This window comes from Lissotriton helveticus, chromosome 10 (assembly GCF_964261635.1).
Source record: "Lissotriton helveticus chromosome 10, aLisHel1.1, whole genome shotgun sequence".
Taxonomy (NCBI): domain Eukaryota; kingdom Metazoa; phylum Chordata; class Amphibia; order Caudata; family Salamandridae; genus Lissotriton; species Lissotriton helveticus.
In genome coordinates, this window is record NC_136071.1 from 26,326,567 (window position 1) to 26,350,047 (window position 23,481).

General features: G+C 48.3%; 1 protein-coding gene across 1 annotated transcript in view; it reads left to right on the forward strand.

Annotated features, from left to right (window-relative positions):
* FLNA (filamin A) overlaps positions 1-23,481 on the forward strand; it is a 539,816-nt gene that overhangs the window by 134,296 nt on the left and 382,039 nt on the right. The window lies entirely within an intron of this gene.

The following is a 23,481-nucleotide window of genomic DNA, read 5'->3' on the forward strand; positions in this document are numbered from 1 at the left end:
GTACAGCATACCTTAGGTATCCAGGGCATAGGTGTACCCAGGGCCTACCAGGGGCTGAAGCATGTATTATGCCACCCCTGGCTGGCCACCCAAACAGACACAACTGGCTGCACGACAGCTGGGGCAAGGTGGTGTAATCACCCTTTGCTTTAGATATAGTATACCTATATCTAACCCTAAAATGGACACATATATTCCTATCAGTCACTCCTATGGCAGGCCTTATCGATCCTGAAGGCAGAGTGCTTGGAATTATGTGAGATGGTGCTCTGGCATGAGCTGAGCCCGTTTGCAGCTTGCGGAACCAAGTCCAAATAGCTGTTCCATGATAACGCTATACCATATACTCTTAAGTGCATTATAATCCTCGCGGTTAAATGCTAACTTTGGTATAGCATTATCAAAACATGTCGAGTAAGGTGTCATACGAATTGGAATACTAACCCCTCGCCAATTCTGGCGACGGTGTTAGCATTCCACCCTTCTAGAGGGACACGACATGTATGTAACTGTGAACCCCGGTTAAAGTCAGACACAGCCTCAGCTCCACAAAATGGATGCTGCCACCGAGACACAAGTCTGCCCTCCTGCTGCTGGGAGTCCTTCCAGCAACGGAGGCCTGGACAAAGGGTTTCCTGTCAGGGGCGGTGCTAGCACCATCCCAGACAGGATTTTGTGTATCCCAGGTAGGCAGGGCTGAAAGGAAGGTGACTGCAAGTGGCACCCCGGTGCTCACTGTGCATAGGCCGGCTCAAACCAGTTCCTGGGGCACCCCAGCCCCTGAGCTGGGGAGAGACCGGACAAAGGAGAGGGGTGTAACCACCCCCCTCCTGGTCCCACCCATAGGGCAGGACCTAGTCGCGTGCCAGCCCCTTTTCTTTGGATAAAGGTAGGAGCAGGCCCCCTTCCCAAATTAGATCATCTTGAAACTTGAACTACTTTCCACGAAAGGAACTCTTGTCATCTCTGAAGACTCTCCCTTGTGGCTAAGGAGTAGCCACCCTGCACCAGCAGGCACCATCGAAGCTCTTGCGGTTTGCTGCACGTCCATCCTCCGGATCAAGACTGCCCAGCTCGACGAGACCCGGATTCCCTGCCATCTCTGACCTCTACCTACATCATCCAGCCCAGCTGAGATTCGTGGGTGTGACGAGACCCGTGGGACCGGCCATCTTCAAGACCTGCACGACGCTTCACCAGCACGACCCCCGAGAGACCCTCGAGTAAGTGCACTGGGGTTTGAGAAGCCCTAACCCTAAGCAGCTCCAGCACCGAAGTCCAGCCCCCCAGCATCCACGAGGTCTGCGTGGGGCCCTTCTGCTTCTTTGCTGCTTGCCACGTTGTCCGGTCACTTGCCCGTTTGCTAGTGACCCTCTTGACGACGTACCACAAAGTTTTCACCGCTGGTCTAGGGCCCCTAGACTGGCCCTTGCTTCTTGTCCAACAAGAAGTGCCCTGGACCCTCCTGGTCCACTCCAGACGCCATTTTGACTCCACCGCATGGGCTTGCCTTTGCCAAGGTTTGTTGCTCAAATCTTGAGTCCAGCATCGCCGACAGCCGACAGCCTCGTGGGACAGCTCGCACCTCCAGCCTGGACGCCGACAACGCCTCCTGGCCCGTGTGACTGCAGAGTCCAGCGTCGCCCACTCACCTGGTCGAGGTGACTTCATCCGGTGCCATCCTGGTGCCCACACAATCACTGGCTAGTGATTAAGAACTAAGTCCCCTCTGCTTTCAGGTCGTCTCCTTCACTGATCCAGCCTTGGATCACACCGAACTTCTTCACTGGTCGCCTGCCAGCAACATCTTCTTTCAGGCTCCATAGACTACAACGAGGATTCCCGACGTCACTTGAACCCTATGCAGCCGCAGCCCCTGGGCTAGGTAACTCGAGCATTTCGGTGCTCCAGCACAGGTTCACTCTCCTAGTGTCCAGATCCTTTTTCGTTCTTAGTCTACCTAGTCGGATTCGTCCGGAAACAGTAACTTTAAGAACTGCTAGCATCCATAGACTTTGTCCCGCATCCCGCGTAAGAGTTCCCACTCTGCACCCGGGTTCCCTAGGCCTCCTGCTCCTAACCTGAGGGTTCAGTAAGGTAGTCCTAGCGGTCCTGAAGCCTCAGGATCGTGTTACTTACCTGCTAGTATTTCGCATTCCACTTTTAGAGTATATGGTTTTTCGTGCCCCTCGGGCATTTGTGTAAATTGTGCAACTTATAGTATTTTCGTAAGAGTTTTGTATTGTGCTTAGCTCCCTGACTCATAAAGAGTTCAGGGTAGACTTGTTATTAATAAATATCCTATATTTTTATAACAACTTGTGTGGTGTCCTTTCACTTGGTGTTCAAGGGGTATATGTGATGGTAAAACAGCTGGCTTAACACGCCCTCTAGAGTTTAGCCTAAAGACTGCTCTTGTCCACGCTACTAGGATAGCTGGTCTAATAAGGTTGACTTACAACCAATCATCAATAAGGGTTGTTTGGTATGATACAAAGTGATCACTAGAATAGTGAGCACTATATATCAGGCCAACTTCTCACACTCGCATGAACAATATCTCGGTGGGTCTGTCCTTCCTGACCGAACCAGCTCCGTTAGTAGTTACCACGGATGCCTCTCTCGAAGGATGGGGAGCAGTCCTACAGGAGTTTCAAGTCAGCGGCCGATGGAACAAACAGGAACAACGCCTTCATATAAAACTATTAGAATTAAGGACAATAGGATTGGCATTGTTGGCCTTACTGCCAAGGATAGAAGGGAGATCAGTGTTAGTGTGGACAGACAACACAACGGCAATGCACTACATGAACAAACAGGGGGGCACAAGATCTATCTCTCTCTGTCAAAAGAAGCTCAGAAAATTTGGAAATGGGCGATAGATCACGAAGTGGCACTCTGAATGCCATACATCTTCTAGGAGATCAAAACACAACAGGGAACACCCTCAGCAGGCAAAAGACGACCTATCACAAGTGGGAGCTGGATCAGGACACGCTGATGACCATCTTTGCCAAGTGGGGTATACCAATGGTGGATCTGTTTGCCACAGCCCAGAACAAGAAATACCAATTCTTTGCAATCTGGCGTCACCAAAGGGGATCATGGGGGAATGCGTTTTCGATGGCATGGTCAGGCGTATTTGCCTGCGTCTTTCCGCCGATTCCACTCCTGCCACGAGTACTCACGAAGATGAAAAAAGAACCGTGCAGGATCATACTAATAGCCCCTTGGTGGCCCAGGCAGCATTGGTTCACAGAGCTGCTCCTTTTATCAGAGACCGAGTCAATACGTCTACAGCCAATACCAGCACTATTGACTATGGAGAAGCGGCATCCAGACCTGACATCACTGCAATTAGCGGCCTGGCTCCTGACTACGGAGAATTTCATTGCTTGAACATGCCGGCAGAATGCAGAGAAATCCTGGCAAAGGCAAGAGCTGAAAGCACTAATAGGATATTCAGGATGAAATGGAAAAGATTCTGCTTCTGGTGTCAGGAGAATGAATTGCATCCTCTGCGAGCAGAGGCGCATGAAATCATCCCATATTTACTAAGGCTGGCAAAGTCTGGATTAGCCCATGCCTCAATTAGAGTGCATTTGGCGGTGATTTCTAGATACTGGAGAAACTCAGCAGGTCCATCTCTGTGGTTGGAAAGAATTGTGAAACAATTCATGAAGGGGTTGTTTCGAGTTTATCCACCCATCAGGCCTCCACCGCCTCTATGGCAACTGAACATTGTCTTATCGCAACTGATAAAACCACCATTTGAGCCAATTCACAAAACTGATCTGAAATTCCTATCCTGGAAGGTGGCTCTATTAATAACTCTAACATCAGCCAGAAGGGTGGGAGAAATACAAGTCCTTATGATGCAAGAACCTTTTTTGCAATTCAGGGAGGACAGATTGGTGCTCAGAACAAATCCGAAATGTATTCCGTAAGTGGCAACGGATTTCTACTTAAATGAGCCAATAATCCCAAAAAGATTCTTTCCTCAACCATCTACAGCGGCGGAGAGGACTCTCCACACTCTGGATGTCCAGCGTTGCCTAAAGTTTTATTTGCAAAGGACAAGAACTTTCAGAAAATCGACACAATTGTTTGTGGCTTTTAGTGCCCCCAGGAAAGGTTTCCCGTTATCAAAACGGGGAATTGCACTATGGATCTCAAATGCCTTTCAATTCTGTCATCAAGCGGCGGGGAAGCCATTGACAGCACGTGTTCGTGCACATTCCACAAGAGCGGTATCAACCTCTACTGCTCTACCTGGGGGAGTATGCATACCTTCACCAGGCATTACTCCATGGATGATCATGCAAGAGGCGATGTAGCAGTGGGACAAGCTGTGTTGAGGAACCTTTTCCAATAACGGTGAGCCTCTTTTCTCATCCCTCCTTCCTTTGGTTGGTAAGAAAAACACATTTTATTGTTGTATCATATTGGAGATGTCATTTATGGGCGATATGTATCTGTGTATTTTGATACAGTTACTACTATGTGCAAGTATCAGGTGTTGCCTATTTGTGGAAAGCAGGTGACAAAAACAAAATGTGCTATAATGTACTGCTCGCTATTCTGATTCAGGTATGTGAATCTATGAAAGCTCCAATACTGGAGTAAGAAAACAAGTTACTTACCTGTAACTGTAGTTCTCCAGTATTGGAAGCGTTCATAGATTCACATACGCCCAGCCTCCTCCCCTGAGAGGCTCACCTCAGATTTGGCACAAAAGGTATTATAGCACAAGTGCCCAAAAACTGAGGGGCAAAAGGTTCTCTCAGGAGGGTTCTAGAGGGTGAGTGGCTCTGATTGGCTAAGGGAAAAGTTTGGTCCATTTTACATAACAAAGGTTATGGGTTGCAAATAGGAAATAGGCCTAGGCCTTTTTTCAGTTAGCTATACTGCTAACCATTGCTTTTTTTATATACCGGAGACTCCCGTCTCGACGACTGGGAAATGATTCAGGTATGTGAATCTATGAAAGCTTCCAATACTGGACAACTACAGTTACAGGTAAGTAACTTCTTTTCTTCAGGATCCTACCACTGCCACCAATGTATGGAAGTAGAATATTATGGGGTATAGCTGGGTGGCCTTACCATGTAATATTATCACAATACCCCAGAGATGGTCCTTGGATTCACACTAATAAATCCTTAGCTCAGCCCTGGTAGAGTGACCAAGAGCAGTCAGGCTTTACTAGAGGAACATGTGTTAAGCATTTCAGTGAACCAACATGGATGATAAACAATTGAGAAGACTCAAGAGAAATCAGATACCAATTTATAAAAATAGAGAGTATTTTATCTTATTTTAGACACCAAAATGAACGGGATATCATACATATAACCGGAGTTATATATTTTTGAAGCAACATTAAATCAGAGCAGTAAAATACATAGACAAATACCATTGTGGTCAATGGCAAAATCCACTAGTGACAATCGGTAACATGCTGGTCGATTTTCTTGGAGCCCTTATAGAGCCTGGGACATGCGAGCCCCAAGACCCGGCCACAACAGTCAGGTCTATTTAACTTAGCCCATGGACTCTGGGTGCAGAGTTGTTTGGTCTGTCCTTGATGCTGAATGGGAGTTGTAGGTGGTGCTGTTTTTACCGCTTAGACGGTGCTGCAAGAAACAAAATGCATAAAAACAAGTACCCAGCTGCTGACGTCGGATGATGGTTGCACAATATTCTGTGTGGCTGCAGCGTTGAGTGTGAGGGTTGATTACTGGACTGGTGACCAACAAGCCTTGTTAGACGTAAGCACAACAAAAAGCTTTAAGATTGTCACTGGGTCCGAGGGAGTAACGCAGTGGCCTGAGACTCTAGGGCAGGCAAGACTACAACTCCTGTAATGTACTGGACCACCTGGATTTGGGCGATCCCTCGAAGGGCCGATGGGCAACGATTCTTTAGATCCAGTGAGCGATTTTACCTACAGTTTGCATGGGACTAGTGCTACAAGTCCAGGGGAGACTGAAGGTGCTTCTGTCTTCCACAAGGGTCCCTCTCTTAAGGAGTTTTGAGTTTTAGCCAAGGATAAGGGTTGTTCACTCAGTTCCAAGTCTGTTGTCTTAGGGACAACAGACTGTGCTGTTTTGTGCTGGTGGGCAAGGTCCTGTTGTTTGCGACACGGGTCTTGTCTTGGTCCTGACTTCAAGTAAGTTGTTCAGATCTGAGGGTTTGGTGCAAGGGGGGCTTAATTCCTAGATTTCGGGGAGTTAGGGGTGTCAGAGCTAGTAGCCAATGGGCAGCTAGTGTTGCAGATAGTCCACCCCTGAGGTGACCACATCTGGTGGTGTAGGTCACCTTTTCTACCAAGAACCCACTATTTCTGCCCTCCTAAAGGTGGCAGAAATCAATTTTAGGTGTACAGACTAGGCTGCCCACCCTATTGGTGTGGTCAGCCGACCTGGGGGTGTACACCTCCTACATCGCTAATCTCTATCCTCGCCCGGCTGCCAGTGTGCCTGGGGCATGGGGAGGATTCCTCTTCAGCGGGACAGCCCAGATGCATATCAGAGGTAGTGCAGCCTTTGAAGCTCACCGGTATGATATTCCAATTCACTAGCCATCTGGGGAGGAGGGAGGGGTGACCTCCTTCCTGCCCAGCCTTTGTCTCTGACTCCTGGGAGTGATCACACTGCCTGGCAGGAGGTCAGAAAGTTGTCTTGGCATCAGCAGGTGTGGGAAAGCACGGGCCGGTCAGCCAGAAGACAGTAAAGCTGGGGGTAACCTCTAAGGTGCTTGCTAGGTGCATGTCACCTCACCTAGGGTACGAGAATCATGCCAGGGGTGAGAAGGCACATTGTTTGATACCAAACATGACTTATTTTAGTGGTACCATCACAGCGCTGCCAATCTTGAGGGTGCCGGTTGGCATCCTATGTTATCCTATAGACTGCTAACACATATAGTGGTTTCCAATGGGGAATGCCACTATAGGGACATATAGACTTGCACTTAAATGTCCACACCTTACTTATAATGCTTATAATGCTCCCTGCCCCCTTGGCTGAGGAGGCCTTCTTTAGGGGTGCCTTAGATATATTAAAGGCAGTGTATGTGACTTTGTCACATATGGTGAGGGCACAGTCGTGTTGGAGTACTTTGCACTGCTCCTGCAGTCTGCAATGGCAGGCCTGCTGTCAGTAATGGTAAGTATTACTTTTATTTGATTTCGTTAAAAATCGTAAAAGCATGACAAAAACAAATTTTACATAATAATTAGCTAAGGTTAAAATCTATGAAGTATAGACGAGTAAAACCAATGTCCTTTCGTAAGCTTTGGTCACTGCAACAGTTAAAACGATAGAAATGTAAGAAGTTCATTGTGGTATGAAAAGAGCAGTATTTGATACCTGTACAGTCAGTCATATGCCTTTGCCGTGTGGACTATTGTCTTTTTTGTCCAGTTCTTTGGCTGCTATTTTCTAAAAGGTGATGGCTCGACATGACAGCTGAATTGACAGTCCACCAAGGCATTGTATCACTGCAGCTCTGCACGATCTCAATTGGTGCTTCCTAAAAATCTCCCGAAGAACTGTTTTTCGATGTTCCAGTTGCGCGGGGCAGATACATAAAAGGTGTAATAACGACTCTTCTCCTTGATCACACAGGCGACATTCTTTCGTAGGCCATGTAGACTTCCATTTCGGGGTTAAATCCTTTATGGGGAACGAACCCAACCGCAACAGCGTCAAATGGTGCTTTTTGTGATGCGAGAAGTGTTCGGACAAGTACGGTTGAGGTTTCAAAAACTGGTATGATTGAATCACTGCCCATGCGTGATTTTTCTTAGCAAAGGCAGTTTTATCCGTTAGTAGCGAAGTTCGCTTTATTGCGCTGTTCACCATGTTTTTGAACCCGGAGTATGACGTTGTTGTATGCCATGCCTCTTCAAGATGTAAATCAGCGAGTGATTCTTTTAGGACTGCTGCAATGGAGTTTTTTTGCCTCGCCTGATTTTCGATTTCCTCCCAACAGCAGTGGGCTAAAGTATCGTCTTCCGCTTGCCTCATCCGCCAATAATATTTTACCATCGCCCCTTGTCTTGCTGGTTTCTGATTTTTCAGCCCGTATTCCAATCGAACTTGTGCCTGAGAAATGTGTCGAGGAATTAAAAAGAGGCGCTTGAAAAAACTCGATTGGGCTAGATTTAAGGCGGCTGCATCTTTGGTATTCATAATTTCCGACCCATATGATATTGAGGGTAAAAATTTGGCTGCGATTATCTTAAGCAACTGGCCTGTTGGGCAACCTTTTAGCTTCTTCTGTAAAATTTTGAAAGCATACAGGAGTTGTTTTGCTTTGGTATTCCCTTGGTCCAAATGTAGCTTGTATTTAAGTGAATGGTCAAGTTGGAACCCAAGGTATTTGTATGAGGCCACCTGGGATATTGGTTTTTCCTCCAGTTTCCAGGTGAATATTCCTTTTGCCCCTTTTTTGTGGTGACTGCTAAAGCATAATACCTTTGTTTTCTTATGGTTTATTATTAATTGAGCTGAGGTAATATAAGATCCTAGTTGTGTCATTGAACGCTGCAGGCCTATTGGTGTTTGTGCTAGGAGCACAATATCATCTGCGTATTGAAGGCTCCTGATCGGTGTTTTGCCTAATTTTGGTGGGTCGATTTGCACTTGTTGGAGGCACTTCTCAAGATCAGCTGTGTAGATGTTGAATAAACAGGGGGCCAACACACACCCCTGTTTTAGACCGTTTGATGTTGGGATCTTGTTTGTTATGGTGCGGCCATCTCCTTTCCTTATTTGCACCCACGTATTTGAGTAAAGATTGATTATTGCCTCCAGAAGTTTGGGTGGTGCCCCCCAGGTTTTCATTTTGGCCCACAACTTCTTTCTCGGAACCTTGTCGAACGCTGCTTTAAGGTCGATAAAGCATGCGTACAAGGTTCGAGATTTTGCGTAGGCTTGATTAGCTAGTAATGTCACAGCAGAAATATTTGTAAGGGTGCCCATTCCGGCCCGAAATCCAGTTGGGTATTCGGTATCAGGTTTATGCATTTGACCCACTCCTCTAAATCTGCCAAGAGATTTGCAGCATATATCTTGGCCTCCACATCGATCAGTGCAATCAATCTATAGTTCGCAGGGTCTGCACGTGAAGCCGTTTTGTATATAGGATTTAAAATACTTCCTCGCCAAGAGTCTGGGATCGAGCCAGTTGTTAATGCGTACGTAAACAATGGAGTTAGAATCCCAGTCCAAAATGGAGGGTCGTGCTGGAATAGTGCATTTGGCAGGCCATTAGGACCTGGTGCTCCCTCAGATCTTAAATTTTTTATAATTTTAAGAACCTGGTCTTGTGTAATCTGTAACGTTGGGTCTGAAGATTCTGACTTTTGTGTTTTGTACGTGGTTTCTGAAGTGGGAACTTCCTGCTTTATAGCACCCAAGAGTGGGGTAGCGTTATATGTCTGATCAATATGGTCTCTCCAGGAATATTCCGTTATGTCTGAGTTAAAGTGCCTGTTCTTGCCATTTGTTAACTGGTTGATAACTTCCCAGAACAGCTTAGAGTCTCTCTGCTTACTGGCGTAGAGAAGTTTCGCCCAGAGATTTTCACTATAATCATTCTTGGCCACCTTGATGTCTCTTTTTAGCCCTTTTCTTGTTTTTGAGATTAGGGCAAAGATGTCGCGATAGGGATCTGGGCCTCGGAGTCGGAGTTGTCGTAAATATTTGTTTAGTAGTCTTTTTTGATTTCTTAGGCTGTTCGTGAACCAAGCTGCCCCTACTGGTGTTCTACCTTTGTGTCCATCACCTTTTCTTGAGAATTCCTTGTTTAGGTCGTGAGTGAAGGATGCCCAAGCCTTTGGACACAATGGTTCAGTTTTGAAATTCTCGAGAAGAGTAATGCATGTAGCCATGATATCATCTATTTTCCCCTTGTTCCAAGTGAGTCGTTTTAGATTGTTCTGTAAGGACCTGGTTTAGCCAGGTCGGACTGGGAGCTCAACCTTAGTCCATTAAAGGTTTCAAAAATGTATGAACAAATTTATATGCACTTGTCCCTTGGGACAAGTGCATATAAATTTGTTCATACATTTTTGAAACCTTTAATGGACTAAGGTTGAGCTCCCAGTCCGACCTGGCTAAACCAGGTCCTTACAGAGCTGTTGTACATAGGATTGTGGGCACAATTCAAACACTGGGACAGCTCCCATACAATGCAAACTTGATTTACATTCTGAAAAATTGGTTGAAACTAGGTAGGTGTGCAGGCTAGTCAATTACATTGTCGTTTTAGATTGTAACACCGCGTTGGTAGAGACATTGTATTGTCTGTTTTGGGATTTGCCATGCTTATAAGCAGGGTGAATGTTTGGGGGTAATGATCACTTTCAACTCTCTCTTTTATTAAATAGTTTGCAATATATGGAAGAATGTCCTGATCTGTAAATGTGTAGTCTAGGATTGAGCCTGATTTTTGAGTAACCCTGGTGTATGCTGGGGAGCCTTCTAGCGAAGCTTGACCGTTGAGCGCGCACAATGAAAGTTTTTTCAACAGGAGTGCACATCTATCACCGTGTGTGTTACTTCGTTTTCTTCGTTGTGTGTAGCCTGTTGATTTTCCTTTCCTGACATTTAAAAGGTTCATGTTGAAGTCTCCGGACAAGATGATGTTAACATGTGGATGCGCAAGTTTAAGGGTGGCTATTGTTTCTGTTAGTTTCTCTATCCTTGACATCTTTTGTTTGAATGAGGGATGGATGTAAATATTCAATATAATGATACTAAAAGAAGTTGTAGCCACTAATTTGATACATGACATCCAGGTCGTGTCGAGATCTACTGCGGAGACTTCCCAAGAAAGGTTGGTCGAAACAAAGATGGAAAGACCTCCTTTTGCTCTGCCATATTTGGAATCCCTCTTTGCTGGGTTGAGATACTCTTTATATCCCACGATTGATGTTGGATTTGTCTGCCAAGTCTCCTGGAGGATGAGCAGGTCATGTTGAGTTATGAATTCCAAGAAGTCTGGGTCTTCTAATTTTGCACTTAGGCCATTCACATTCCAAGAGCAGATGCTACAGTAATTAGCTGATTTTGGTGCTTTGGATGGGTTTATTCATGCGGTGCCATAACTGGTTCCAGTTTGATTCCTCTGCCCGTGTCCCGGGGAATTGTCCGCTTCAGGGTGAGCGATGGTGATGGTGATTTTCCTACCGGTTTGAACTATGTCATTGCTTGGGCTAGGTTGATCCGGACCTTTCGCGCCTCTCAGCATACCCTTCTGTAGGTTTAGTAATTGTAACGGTGTTGGGTAACGGGGCGGAGCGAGCTTTTTTATCTCTATGCCCCATTTGGCAAAGGCGTCTTGTTGCTGCCAAATCTGCTCTGCGATGGAAATATCGGAAAAGGTTACTCTAGTGATTTCATGGCCCGTTGAGTCTGAGTTGTTTCTGAATTCTATACTTTCCAATTTACAGGTGTCTATATGACTCAGTGAAGGAAGTGCCTTAAATAATTTTAATAGTACGCCTCTGTTGAGGATATCTTGAGTTCCCCTTTAGACATAGTGGGGGATAAATTCCAACTTAATGTTATTGACGGCCTTGTCCGGCCTTTGTTTGCAATCTGTGCTCATTTCACTTTGTTTCACCTCGGCAATACGCTTCGAGGATGTTCCACAAAATTGCTGTACGTTACGTGTATTTCTTAGTGGATGCGTATCCACGGCATTTGCCGGTGATGTCAGGCGACTTCCCAGATGGTATCTGTTTATTTGTTCAAGGTTACTCCCCTCCTCCTCATTTTCCCCCTCCTTAGGCAGGTTGACTCGTTTTATGCTGGTTGCGGTAGATTCCATCGTACTAGGCCCTAGTGGGGGTAATGTTCTTGTAGGTTGTGTGGCCTGAGTTGTTGAGAGCCGTTTCTTTCCCTTCTCTATAGGCTTAAATATGCTGTAGACTTTTGATATCTGGCAATTTTCCGTTGTAGATTGACTGAGATTTTTCAAGGTGATGGGCTCTTGAGTTGATGCGATCGGATGAGCCACTGGGCTTGCATTCTCTATGGTTATGTTTGTAGCATTAGCTTCATATTGTGTCACTTCTGGCTCTAGCGTCGTGTAGTTTACGTTTTGGGCCTGTCTTATATGTTTTCCCTTTCTGGCCTTTCTCAGGCGTTTTCTCTCTCGCTTGCTTAGAGGTGCCATGCTGTTTGTTTGGTTTGCCTTTCGCTCGTGACTGTGATCCGCTTGTGGAGCTGCCAAGGAGTCTCTCTTGTCCGTAGTGTTTGATTACTGTGGTGTGTTGGTAATACCCGATGCTTGGGCTGCGTTAATCTCTACGACTCCTACATTTTCCTCTGTGCAAGGGCTCAGGCGGGCCTGATCCTCTTCCCTCTGTGTTTCTTTTGATCTCTCTGTTGATGAATTGGTTTTTGAAGGGGTAGCCCTAATAACCCCATATAATTCGGTCATTATGGTTGGAACTGTAGCTAATTGGTCTATTATTTGGGCGCAATGGCAGTGATACGATTGAAAGGTTGTTTCTCTGTCTGCCTGCACCCTTGTGATCATTTCATTAAACTTTTGCAGCTTTTGTTCCACCCCCTGAACATAAATAGCAAGCGTGTTTAGGAGATCCACTTGGGTATCTAATTTATCTGCATGGTAAGTCATAGCTTTGCCAATGGTATCCAAAGTGTCTAGCAGGTGTATCCATACTGTTGATGGTGGAGAGCTTGTTCTCTGATCCTGAAGGCGGTGGACATCTGGAGATGAAAAATCCGGTCCACCTGAAAACTCCCTTGATCGAGCCCTTCTTTGTGACAGTGGCATCGTCAAAGAATTATCAAGGTTCTTGTCCTTAAGATACTTGTCATCATGCTTATTAAAGGTCATGAGCTCATAACTATTTGGATGGTGTGTTTCCAATAACCGAGATGGCAAGGAGAATTGGTTCTGCTTGTTTGTGTGCATTTCTGCGCAAACCTGCTCTTTTGCAGATTGGGCCTCCTGCTGCTTATGTCTATTTCTGTGAGCCTTAGAGATGTTTGGGCTTGTCTGTTTTATTGGAATGGTCTCATTGTTACTACTGGGACCAGTTAATGACTGTTGAAGCTTCTGCAGCAGTTGTGTCTCTGACAAGAAAGGATTATTATGGATTAGTGCCTCCGTTATCTTTACATTGTGGCTTTGTCCGCTTTCTTGGAGCGCTGTGGGAGTTTGGAATTGCGTGCCTTGAGCTTCAAAATCTAATGTGCATCAAATATCTGGTCGTTTCTGCCCAAGTTCTTCAGTTGAGGATTTGCTGCTTTTATCGTTTGTATCGTTTGTATCTCGGAAGACGTTTGTTTCCGTTAAGTTTTTGACTTCTATGATTTTATTATTGAGGTTGGGATTTTTGTGATTTGAGCCTATTAGATCTGTTGAAGTATTGGGGTCGTTATGGGCTTTGGTTTCCTTATTTCCCTTAGATGTTTTAGTTGCCGCGCTTAGGAAATCTGTGATCAATGACAATCTGCTGCTATTGGGGCATGAGTGGTGCCTTGATAGTGCTGGTGTGGCTGATGGAGTTCCTTTCTTGCCTCTGTCTTGGGCGACATGAGGGGCTGACTCTGTGACACTTTTGCTACTACTATGGGTGATTCGCTTCACACTTGCCGAACCGGGGGTTACTGATGTAACGGACGTGACAGAGGTTGAAACTCCCGGCACCAGCGGCCTGTCACCGTCTCCGTCACCGTCATTATCAGCTTGCCCCCGTCCTGCATTTGTCCCCTCTGGAGTTGCTCCGGATGTGATTTCTGGTGTAAATTTGAGTGAAGTATTAATATCCGCCTTAACTGGCTCTGTGAGTTCATTCAGCATCAGCTCCTTCTTTGAACTTGCATTAGCCTTTTTGTCTTTTTTTTTTCTCCATCTCTGATTGTTCCTGATCTCATGACGAATTGTTATAAGCAGATGCCCTTCCCTGGCTGGACAGCTGAGGTTTAAAAACTTTAATTGAGGTATGAAAGAGAAAAATTGAGAGATGAAATTGAGTTTAACCCCCTTTTTTTTTTTTTCTCTAAGTAGCAATATTCAAATGAATCAAACGTTGAGTCATTCAGGCTATATGCAAGGGTAGTTGGTGTAGTTTTGTCTGACCTCGCTTGAAAGACAAGCTACGAAGTCAGAGAAGTGGAGGTGGAGGGGGGCGCAACCCCTCACAACACCCCCCACATCAACTACTCACCAAATATTTTTCCGAAACTTGCGCCTTGTCAGTTTTGTGTGTCAAATTGTGTGGCTCTGTGCCTTTCCTTGCTTGCATTAAACTGTACTGGACTCCTTGCTGGGGCTCTGCAACTCGTGCTCTTTAACGGGCTCTGGCCTCTGGTGCAAGCACTGCCCCCCCCCCCTCCGCTGCCTCCGTACTCCCGTGGTGGCCAGGGGAGGTGAGGTGGGGCGGGCCGCTGGTTCGCTGGTTCACTGGTTCACTGACCGCGGCTCCTGCCCAACTGCTCCCTGCTTTCACTAACAGCTCCTCCTGCTTCCGTCCGGGTCCCAGGTGTAATGTTGCTGTTCTTCAATAAAGCGCTGACCCAGTGGTGAGGATATAACGTTCTTTATTGTAAATATATACTCCTTACTGAAGAGCGCCGAGCCGACGCTGTGTTCCTCTCGGAACTCGCGCCTTCACTGCAGGCTGCGCGCGCATCATCTAAGATGGCCGCCGCACGTCACGTCATGACGTGACGTGCATCAACTAGTAAGCGCCACTACATATCTCCCCTTTTTCCAACCAACAATAAAGTCACTTACAGATCACTGTCCATTTCGAAATCACGATACCTGGAGGGCCTCATCACAGTCCTACCGCTCCTGGTCACCCTGGCGGTGTTCTCCGGGGGGCCTTGGCTCTGCACTTCCTCACCGCTTTCCTCTCTCCTTCCAGCGGCAGCTCCTTCTGTGTTCCTCCTTTGTAAGTCTCCATCTGTTCCTTTGTGATCATTTACTCTCCTCTCCTCTGTAAGTTCATCTCGGGCATCTCTTCCTTCTTGCAGCTCATCGGCTTCTTGTCCCAGCTCAATGTCCAGTTCATCTCTATCTCCCCAGTCATTTCCCATCTGCTTCCATTGTAGGATCTTGTTGCACTTGGCCATGCGGTCTTGGGACCACACATTCCCATCACTGAGCAGGGCCGCCCGATCATATACCTCCTTGACTTGCATGGGCCTGCTATATTTAATGTCGCCTTTCTTCTGTAACGTTGCCAGCTTTACTCTGACCCACTCGCCCTGCTCCAATCTTGCTCCTTTTACATTCTTCCTTCTGTTGTAGTGGTTAGTATATATAGACTGTGCCCTTTCCAGGTTGGCACGTACTACCGCAGGAGACCACTCACTGGTGATAACTTTTTCCTTCCAAACACGATTGTCATGGGTGAAGGGTTCACGCCCTCTCAAAATCTGAAACGGACTATATCCAGTTCCGGTTGGGGTTATTCTGTAGGCCCATACCATGTTCTCTATAGCTTTCTCCCAATCCTTGTTGCCTGAGATTGCAGCTTGTACAGCACCCATCACCACCCTGTTAAAACGTTCCACCAAGCCATTCCCGGCTGGATCATAGATGGCTGTGTGTTTGCTCGTGATGCCGTTCCTCTGCATGAATTGGTTCCACCTGTCGGATGTGAATTGGGGGCCATTGTCACTGAGGATGGTTTTGGGAATGCCCTCTCTCACGAATGTGTCTGACAAGAATCTTAGAATGTTCTCAGTGTCCATGGTCTCGTCCACCTTCACCTCCGGCCACTTGGAGTATCGATCCATGAGGACTCATACATATTTCTGAGTGCCTTGGTCATCAAGGATGGGTCCTAATATGTCTATGGATAATTCCTCCCACGGGTTCTGTGGAATCTCGAACTGTCCTAGTGCAGGACGTAGGGGTTTGAGCGTCTTGTCGGCTCCTTGGCACTGGGGACATTCTCTGACATGTCTCTCCGCTCTTATGTCCATGCCGGGCCACCAGTAGTTTTGTTTTGCTCTTAATTTCAATTTTCCAATGCCGAGGTGTCCCTCGTGTAACATGTCCAGTAGTTTAGTGATCAGGTTCCTCGGGGGGATCACTTTGTCTCCTCTATATACAAACACTCCTCTGTCCCCTACTGACAATTCTTCTCTCACTTCGTAGTATGGCTTGATATGTTCACTCACGTGTCGTTTGTCTGGCCAGCCCTTGACAATGTTCATTTTTACTTCCTTCATGACACTGTCCTCCTCGTATTCATCAGTCCACTCCTGGTAGCTGATGATCTTCTCCTGGTCCTCTACTAGGGCTACCAATTCGCTTTGGATCGTGGGGTCCTCTTCGCCTGGCTCCATGGCCGCTGCCCTGCTCAGTTAGTCTGCTACCCGGTTTCAGTTTCCAGGAATATACTCCACGTCATACCTGAACTCAAGTAGCTTCAATGTCATCTTGGATATCCGGGGAGTAGCGTTGGCGTGCCCACTAGATGTTAACACCTTCACCAAGGGCTTATGATCTGTCCTGAGCAAGAATCGGGTCCCCCATAGGAACTGCCGGAATCTCGATGTGGCCCACACCACGGCCAACATCTCCTTCTCGATTACGCTGTACTTGCTTTCAGTGGCTGTTAATGTCCGGGAAGCAAAGCTGATCGTTTCCATCAGCCCCTGTCCACGATCTTGCATAAGTACTGCACCTAATCCTTTATCACTGGCGTCCGTCGTGAGCACAGAGACGCCCTGTGGATCATATCCCTTCAGCGGTACTGCTCCAGTGACATCCTTTTTGATCGTGTCGAACTCACTTTGAGCCTCTGGTGTCCATTGGAAACAGGTGTTCTCTCTGGTCAGCATCCTCATGTGGTGTGTCTTGGAAGCAAAGTGTACCACAAATTTACTGTAGTACTCCGCCATACCCAAGAACGATCTAACCTCCTCTTTGTTGGTGGGTGGCGGAGCTTCAGCGATTGCCTTCACATTGTCTGCTTTTGGCGTGATGCCTTGAACCCCAATTTCATGGCCTAAATAGGTCACTGACTCCAGACCCAGTCGGCATTTTGTCCACTCGGCCGTGAGGCCTTTGATTTCCAGGGTTTTCAGCACCTTTTCCAGCTTCTGATCGTGGTCTATTTTGTCTCGCCCCATCACCAGAATGTCGTCCTGGAAATATTGAATGCCCGTTATGTCCCTAAACAGCTGGTGCATTAGTTTCTGGAACACGGCGGCTGCCGATGCCAGTCCGAACGGCATGCGGCGGAACTGGTAGCAGCCGAATGGGGTGATGAATGAAGTGAGTTTTCTGCTGTCTGGGTGTAATTCTATTTGGTGGTAAGCGGAGGTCAAATCGATGGTGGAGTACCACTTCACCCCTCTGGTTCTTGCCAACATTTCCTCAATTCTTGGGAGGGGGAATTTTTCCACGACAATATTCTTGTTTAACTCCCTCAAGTCAACACAGAGCCGGACCTTTCCATTGGGCTTCATGACTACCACCAACGGTGCGAGCCATTCCGCACAGGTGATAGGTTCAATTATCCCTTTCTTTTCCAAGTCTTGAAGTTCTGTTTGGACTGCCTCCCTTACAGCTATTGGTACATTCCTTACTTTGTGGGCCACCGGACTGGCGTCGTTCTTGAGTATGATCTTGTGTTGGAACCTCTCCAGCTTTCCCACTGTACCTCCGAATACTTTTGGATAACTCTCTTTCCACCTCGTCAAATTGGGCCAGGTGTCCAGTTCAGTGAGCAGGATCTGTTCTTTTCCTCCTGGGTCCAGTTTTATTCCCAAGTCACCCTGATCCAGCCATCCCAGTACAGACGGTCCCTTCTCTGAGATGTACAGTTTACACATCGCTGACCGGCCTCTGAACTCAAACTTTAGGAGTCGGAAACCCACCATGGGGATGCGGTCACCATTATATGTAACTGGTCGGATATCCAGTTTCTCCAACTCCGGTCCTAGCTTGGGTCTGAAGGTGTCGTTCCACACCGCTCTTTGCACTATGGTGAAGGGGGAGCCAGTATCTGCCACCACCTCGACGGTTATTCCACCCATCTTCATTTCCAGTACTGGTTTGGTTGTCCTCGTCCCTTCCACGCTCAAGATCTGATCATAAATGCACAAGACCGTGACGACTTCTTCTTCCTGGGTCTCATCCTGGTTCTCCTCTTCTTGGTCGACGTATCGCACCGCGTTCTTCGACAATTTCTTCCGGCACACCTTCTCATAATGGCCGATGATGCCACAGTGCATGCACTTGGCCCTGAACGCGGGACATCTTCTGTCGTGTGCCTCGTGGGACCAACTCCCACACCTGTAGCACGTCCTTTTAGTGTCGTTGCCAGGTTGCCGTCCATGCTGTCCAGTGCTACCTTGCCATTTGTTGTGACCTTTCCTTTCGGGGCCCTTGTATTTCTGGTCCCTCCGATGTTCCTCTTCGTATACTTTGTTTACCATGGTACTGGGTGCTGTGTCTCTCTTGGTAGCGTCAGCGCACCTGCGTGCCAGCTCTGCCCTCTTGACGATGACCATCACGTCTTTGAGTGTGGTGTCTCCACTCGCCCACAGCTTGTCCTGAACATTTGTGCTGGAGGTGTGCATCACTATCTGGTCTTTGATAAATTCCTCCTCCCACTCTTTGTACTTGCACGTGGTCGCTAGTTTCTTCAGGGCCGCCACATATTCTTCAATCGACTCTCCCGATCGTTGTTTCCTTTGCTGGAAGTTGAATCTGTCGACTGATACACATACAGTAGGTCGATAATGTTCATTTAGGTCATCGATGGCATGGGCATATACATCATCGTCCGTGCTATCTCTTTGTTTGGGCACCAGGCTCTTGTATATCCTGAGTCCTTCTGGTCCCAGATTTAGTAGTAATATGCGTTTCTTCCTTTTGGAGGTGAATTCCTCTTCATTTTCATCCTCCAGGACCCCTATGAAGTTGTCTATGTATTCTCGCCAGTCCTCCCATTTCATCAATGGTTCCCCTGGTTTTGGTAGGAACTGGACCGGCGCTATGGCGTACCCCGCTGGTGTGCTCATCCTCTCTCCCTTGCCTATGGATGCTCTGTCCGCTTTGCTGGTGGGGCTGCCTGGGGTGCTGTCTGCTTCTGCTTTGTAGGGTTGTGCCCGGGGACTCTCGGTGTCAGCCCCCTCCTCTTGCTTTGTGGTTGCCAGCTCGCTGCCTCTAGTGTAAGAGAGCTGTTTTAGGTTTGGCGCGCTTTTGTAGCTTGTGCATAGTCTGTGCGCCGCCCCCCTGCTGACTTCTCTGTTCGAGTGGTTGTGGCTCTGCCACGCTCTTCAGTTTATTTATTTTTCTCTTTTATTGGCACTTATCTTTGTCACCAGTCCTGGCTGTACTCCGTTGGCGCTGTGCGTGTCTTGCGTGGCCTCACCGGTTCTTGCTGTTTCTCCCAGGGTCTGTCTGTGCTGGGCTTCGTGATTCTCACACGAGGGTTCTGGTCGCGTCCCGACCTCGTCGCCACTGTAATGTTGCTGTTCTTCAATAAAGCGCTGACCCAGTGGTGAGGATATAACGTTCTTTATTGTAAATATATACTCCTTACTGAAGAGCGCCGAGCCGACGCTGTGTTCCTCTCGGAACTCGCGCCTTCACTGCAGGCTGCGCGCGCATCATCTAAGATGGCCGCCGCACGTCACGTCATGACGTGACGTGCATCAACTAGTAAGCGCCACTACACCAGGCTCGGGTCCCAGGCTCGCTGCTCGCTGCACCCTCGCTGTGTCCCCGGTGCCCCCATAAAGATGTGGCAGCCGTAAACCTTTGGCAAGTGGGCGGCAGGTGTGCGGGCGGCAGGTGAGCGATGACCGATGTGCGACGTGCGGCGTGCAGGAGCTCACCAGATCAGCAGCTCTGCAGCTCGGGGGCTCGGCACTCCCCACTCGGTTGACTCAGTCGGCTGCGGTTAATTCCAAATTCCCATGTCCCCACAGGGACGCCGCTGGACCGCTAGAGCCGCCGCTTCTCTCTCCTCGTGTTTCCCGTTTGTCGTTTAGCATTCGCTGCTCACTGCTGCACTCTCGCTGTCAGTAGGTTTCATGGGTTGCCAGAGGTGGTACAACGCGTTTTACAGCCCTGGGGATTTCTTTACCACCAATGTTCTGGGTACCCCTGGTACCATATACTAGGGACTTTTGTCAATTTAGGGTTGCCAAGTTGAACATAACAGTTTTAGGAGAGGGCCTAAGCACTGGGGTCTGGGCAGCAGACTCCAGTGCACTATCAGAGTCATAACCATCAACATTTGGAGCAAAAAGTGGGGGTGACCATACAAACAGGGGCACTTTCCTACAGTAAGTATGTTGGGTTGTTGATCCTGCCTCAGTGTTCAATCCTACCTTCCCCTCCCACCATGTTTTCCTCTATCCTCCCAGGTGGTGCCATCCAAAGACTTACCATTCATCCCACAGGTACTCCGTCTTCACACCCGCACCCCCAAGTGGGGGTTCTCACAAATATTAACCCTCCATTCTAGGTTCCCGCACATGGCTCCCCCCTTCCAGAGTGCTGCCCAGGACGTCCAGAACCACACCTTGTGCCCTTGTTGGAAGCAGGAATACGTAAATGCTCCAATGAAAGAAGTGAGCTTTGCTCCCAGATGTTGCCCCATCCGATAGCCCACACCTTTTACCCATATGTTGCTACCTCCTCTCCAAAAATCACTTCTCCTCCACGGTGGTTAAGCTAGCATCTCCAAAAGACTTGTCTTCTCCTGGATGTTATCTTCTCCTCGCCAAGAGGTTACCACCTAAGGTGTTTTCTTCTTCCCAAGGTATTGTCCATCCCTTCCCTTTCAGGGAAAACAATAAATAAGTAAATAAAGGTGGGCAGAACTCCCATTCCAGATGTTACATAAGACTATCCCTGACAGCTCCCTCCCACCTCCTGGTCCCTGCTGTTGTGGATGGGGGGTGCTCGTCTGTCATTGGGGGAGAGGAGTTGGCCTAACGGCTAGGGCGGTCGACCTTGAATCTGGGGAACTGGGTTCGAGTCTCGGCAAGGACACGCAACACCCCGTGATTCTGGGCAAATCACTTAATCTCCCTGTGCCTAACAAAAATGAATGTGTCCTCATGAATTGCAACTGGTGCTATGTAAAGCGCTCTGATAGCTGATTCGGGTCAAGTTCACGCTATATAAAACTCTGTAAAATAAAAAATTCCTGCCCCACCACTAGTTACCCACAACGGTGCCTAATAGCTCCCCTTCACCCCATATATCAGGCCACCCCGAAGTAAGGTGTTTGTGTCTACGTATGTCCCCAGACGGTTCGGACGACCGACTGAGGTCTCGACGGACAGAGCGGTGCCTCCTTTCCCTGAGCCGCAGCCAGGTGAGGTATGGTTTGATCCCCATGCATTACGTTGGCTGTTTGCAGCACACCATTTGCAGAGGATTTGGTTCACACCTAGGATTCCAGGTGATATGTTGTATTGATTCCAACCTGTACAATTCACTTTGTTGTATCATTATTATTTTTTCACTATGCAGTAGCAAGTGCATTGTGGTCCTGAAGAAGGCAGGGGATGAGTCTTTTTTTTGTAAATATGTTTTTATTGCAGGAATCAAATAACATCATATCATTGGCACCTGATACGAAAATAAATCAGTTCTGGTAGTATTAATCAGAACGCTATACACGGCCATTCAGCCCACAACCCGGGGGTCGGGCGGCGTGTGCCACTTTTTGCAGTGGTCAGTTCTACATTTTCGCCATGTATCACAGGTGGTAAATAGAAAGTTCGTCTGCTTTATTAAACACCCCCAACAATTTCCCCACCCTCCCTTCAACCAACTCCCCGCCCCAGAGGATCTAAGTGTCATTCAGCATGATGTATGACCCCAACGGTTGGTGGAACCGACTGCCATTCCTCTACCTCCCTCCCCCACCCTCCCCCCTCTCGTCATCAGTGGGTAATCTCATGGTCGAGTATCATGATACATAAGCTGTAATTCTCCAGCTTGGGTACAATTCAGGAACAGTCTGTCAGTGGGGTCCAGGCTGTTCCTCATCTGCACTGTCTGAGTCAGTATGTGTAGCATGGTCGCGTAGAGCCTGCACTATCGTCTCCCAAGCCTGCGCCGCCTCTAGGGCCCGCTCATACTGTCGCCGCCTCGCCTGCTGGAATCTTAGTGTGCTCTCACTCCCCGCCCACTTGAGAAGCTCATTGCGCCATTTAGCGCCCGCTGGACCAAGCCGCGCCTTCCAATGTCTAGTTAGTTCCCGTTTGGCCAGAAGTAACCCGATAAATATACTGGTGATTTTATTTTTAGGGGTGTGCGGAAACCAATGCAGAATCCCCACAGCCGCATCCATCTGCAACGATCTTCCCGTCACTGCGGTCAGCGTGTCTTCTGCCATCAGCCAGTAGGAGGTCAGCACAGGGCAGGACCACAGCATGTGGAGAAGGTCCGCCCCGTCCGTTCCACACCTAGGACAGTCTGCCGTCTCCAGGCCAAAATATTTCTGTAGTTTCTCCGGGGTTAGATAAGCTCTATGTAAGATATAGAAGTGGACCAATTGGAATCGGGCGCTCCGCGTTCTCTTCCAGGACCGCTGCAGTAGCTGGGACCACGTGAACTCAGGGATCTCCTTCCCTATATCAACCTCCCACCGGGCCTTAAGGACCGCCAGGGGGGTCAACCTCTCTTCCACCATCCTGGAGTATAAGCAGGATACCGCTTTAATTGTCCCTGCGGACATCATGACATATTGACATGCCATCGACAGCTGTGGTTCCTCATGTCCAGTTCTCCAGTGTGCCTGGAGAGCCCTAGTGATCGCCGCATGAAGCAAGAAGTCGCCTCGGGGGACGTCATACCGGTCCAGAAGCGCCTGAAAGGGCAGCAGTGCCCCGTCTTCGTAAAGGTCGCCTACAATCTGCACACCCATTTCCTCCCAGACACCTAGTCGCGACCAGTCTCCGCCATGGGGCAACCCCGTAAGCATCCCCAGCGGGATTTCTGGGGCATAAGGGCGCGGTCTGCCCGGACTGCGGTGCAGTCGGTTCCAGCATAACCGTATGGTGCGCTCTTCTTGTGTGAGATCTTTCAACTCTAGCTTCTGTTGCAGCGCAATAAACGATAGGACGTGCCTGGGTATTCCTCTGCCTCTTGTTTCCTCCGGTCCACGGAATTCACGCGCCACCTCCTGGGTGTAACATTGCAGCTGGGCAGCCAAATAGTACGCCTCGAAATCCGGCGCTGCCAACCCTCCCTCCGCTCTCGGCCTCATCAAGGTTTTACGCGCCACTCTGCGGCGGCCCGTGCCCCATAGGAACGCCACTATTGTGGAGTCCAGGCCCCGAAAGATGGATCTGGGGATCCATACTGGCAGTGTCCGGAAGTAGTACAATAGGCGGAGTAGCGCCACCATCTTCAACAGTGCTATTCGCCCCGCCACTGAGAGAGGCAGGGTGGACCAAAAGGACATGCTACCCTTTAACGCTCGGATGGCCCTGG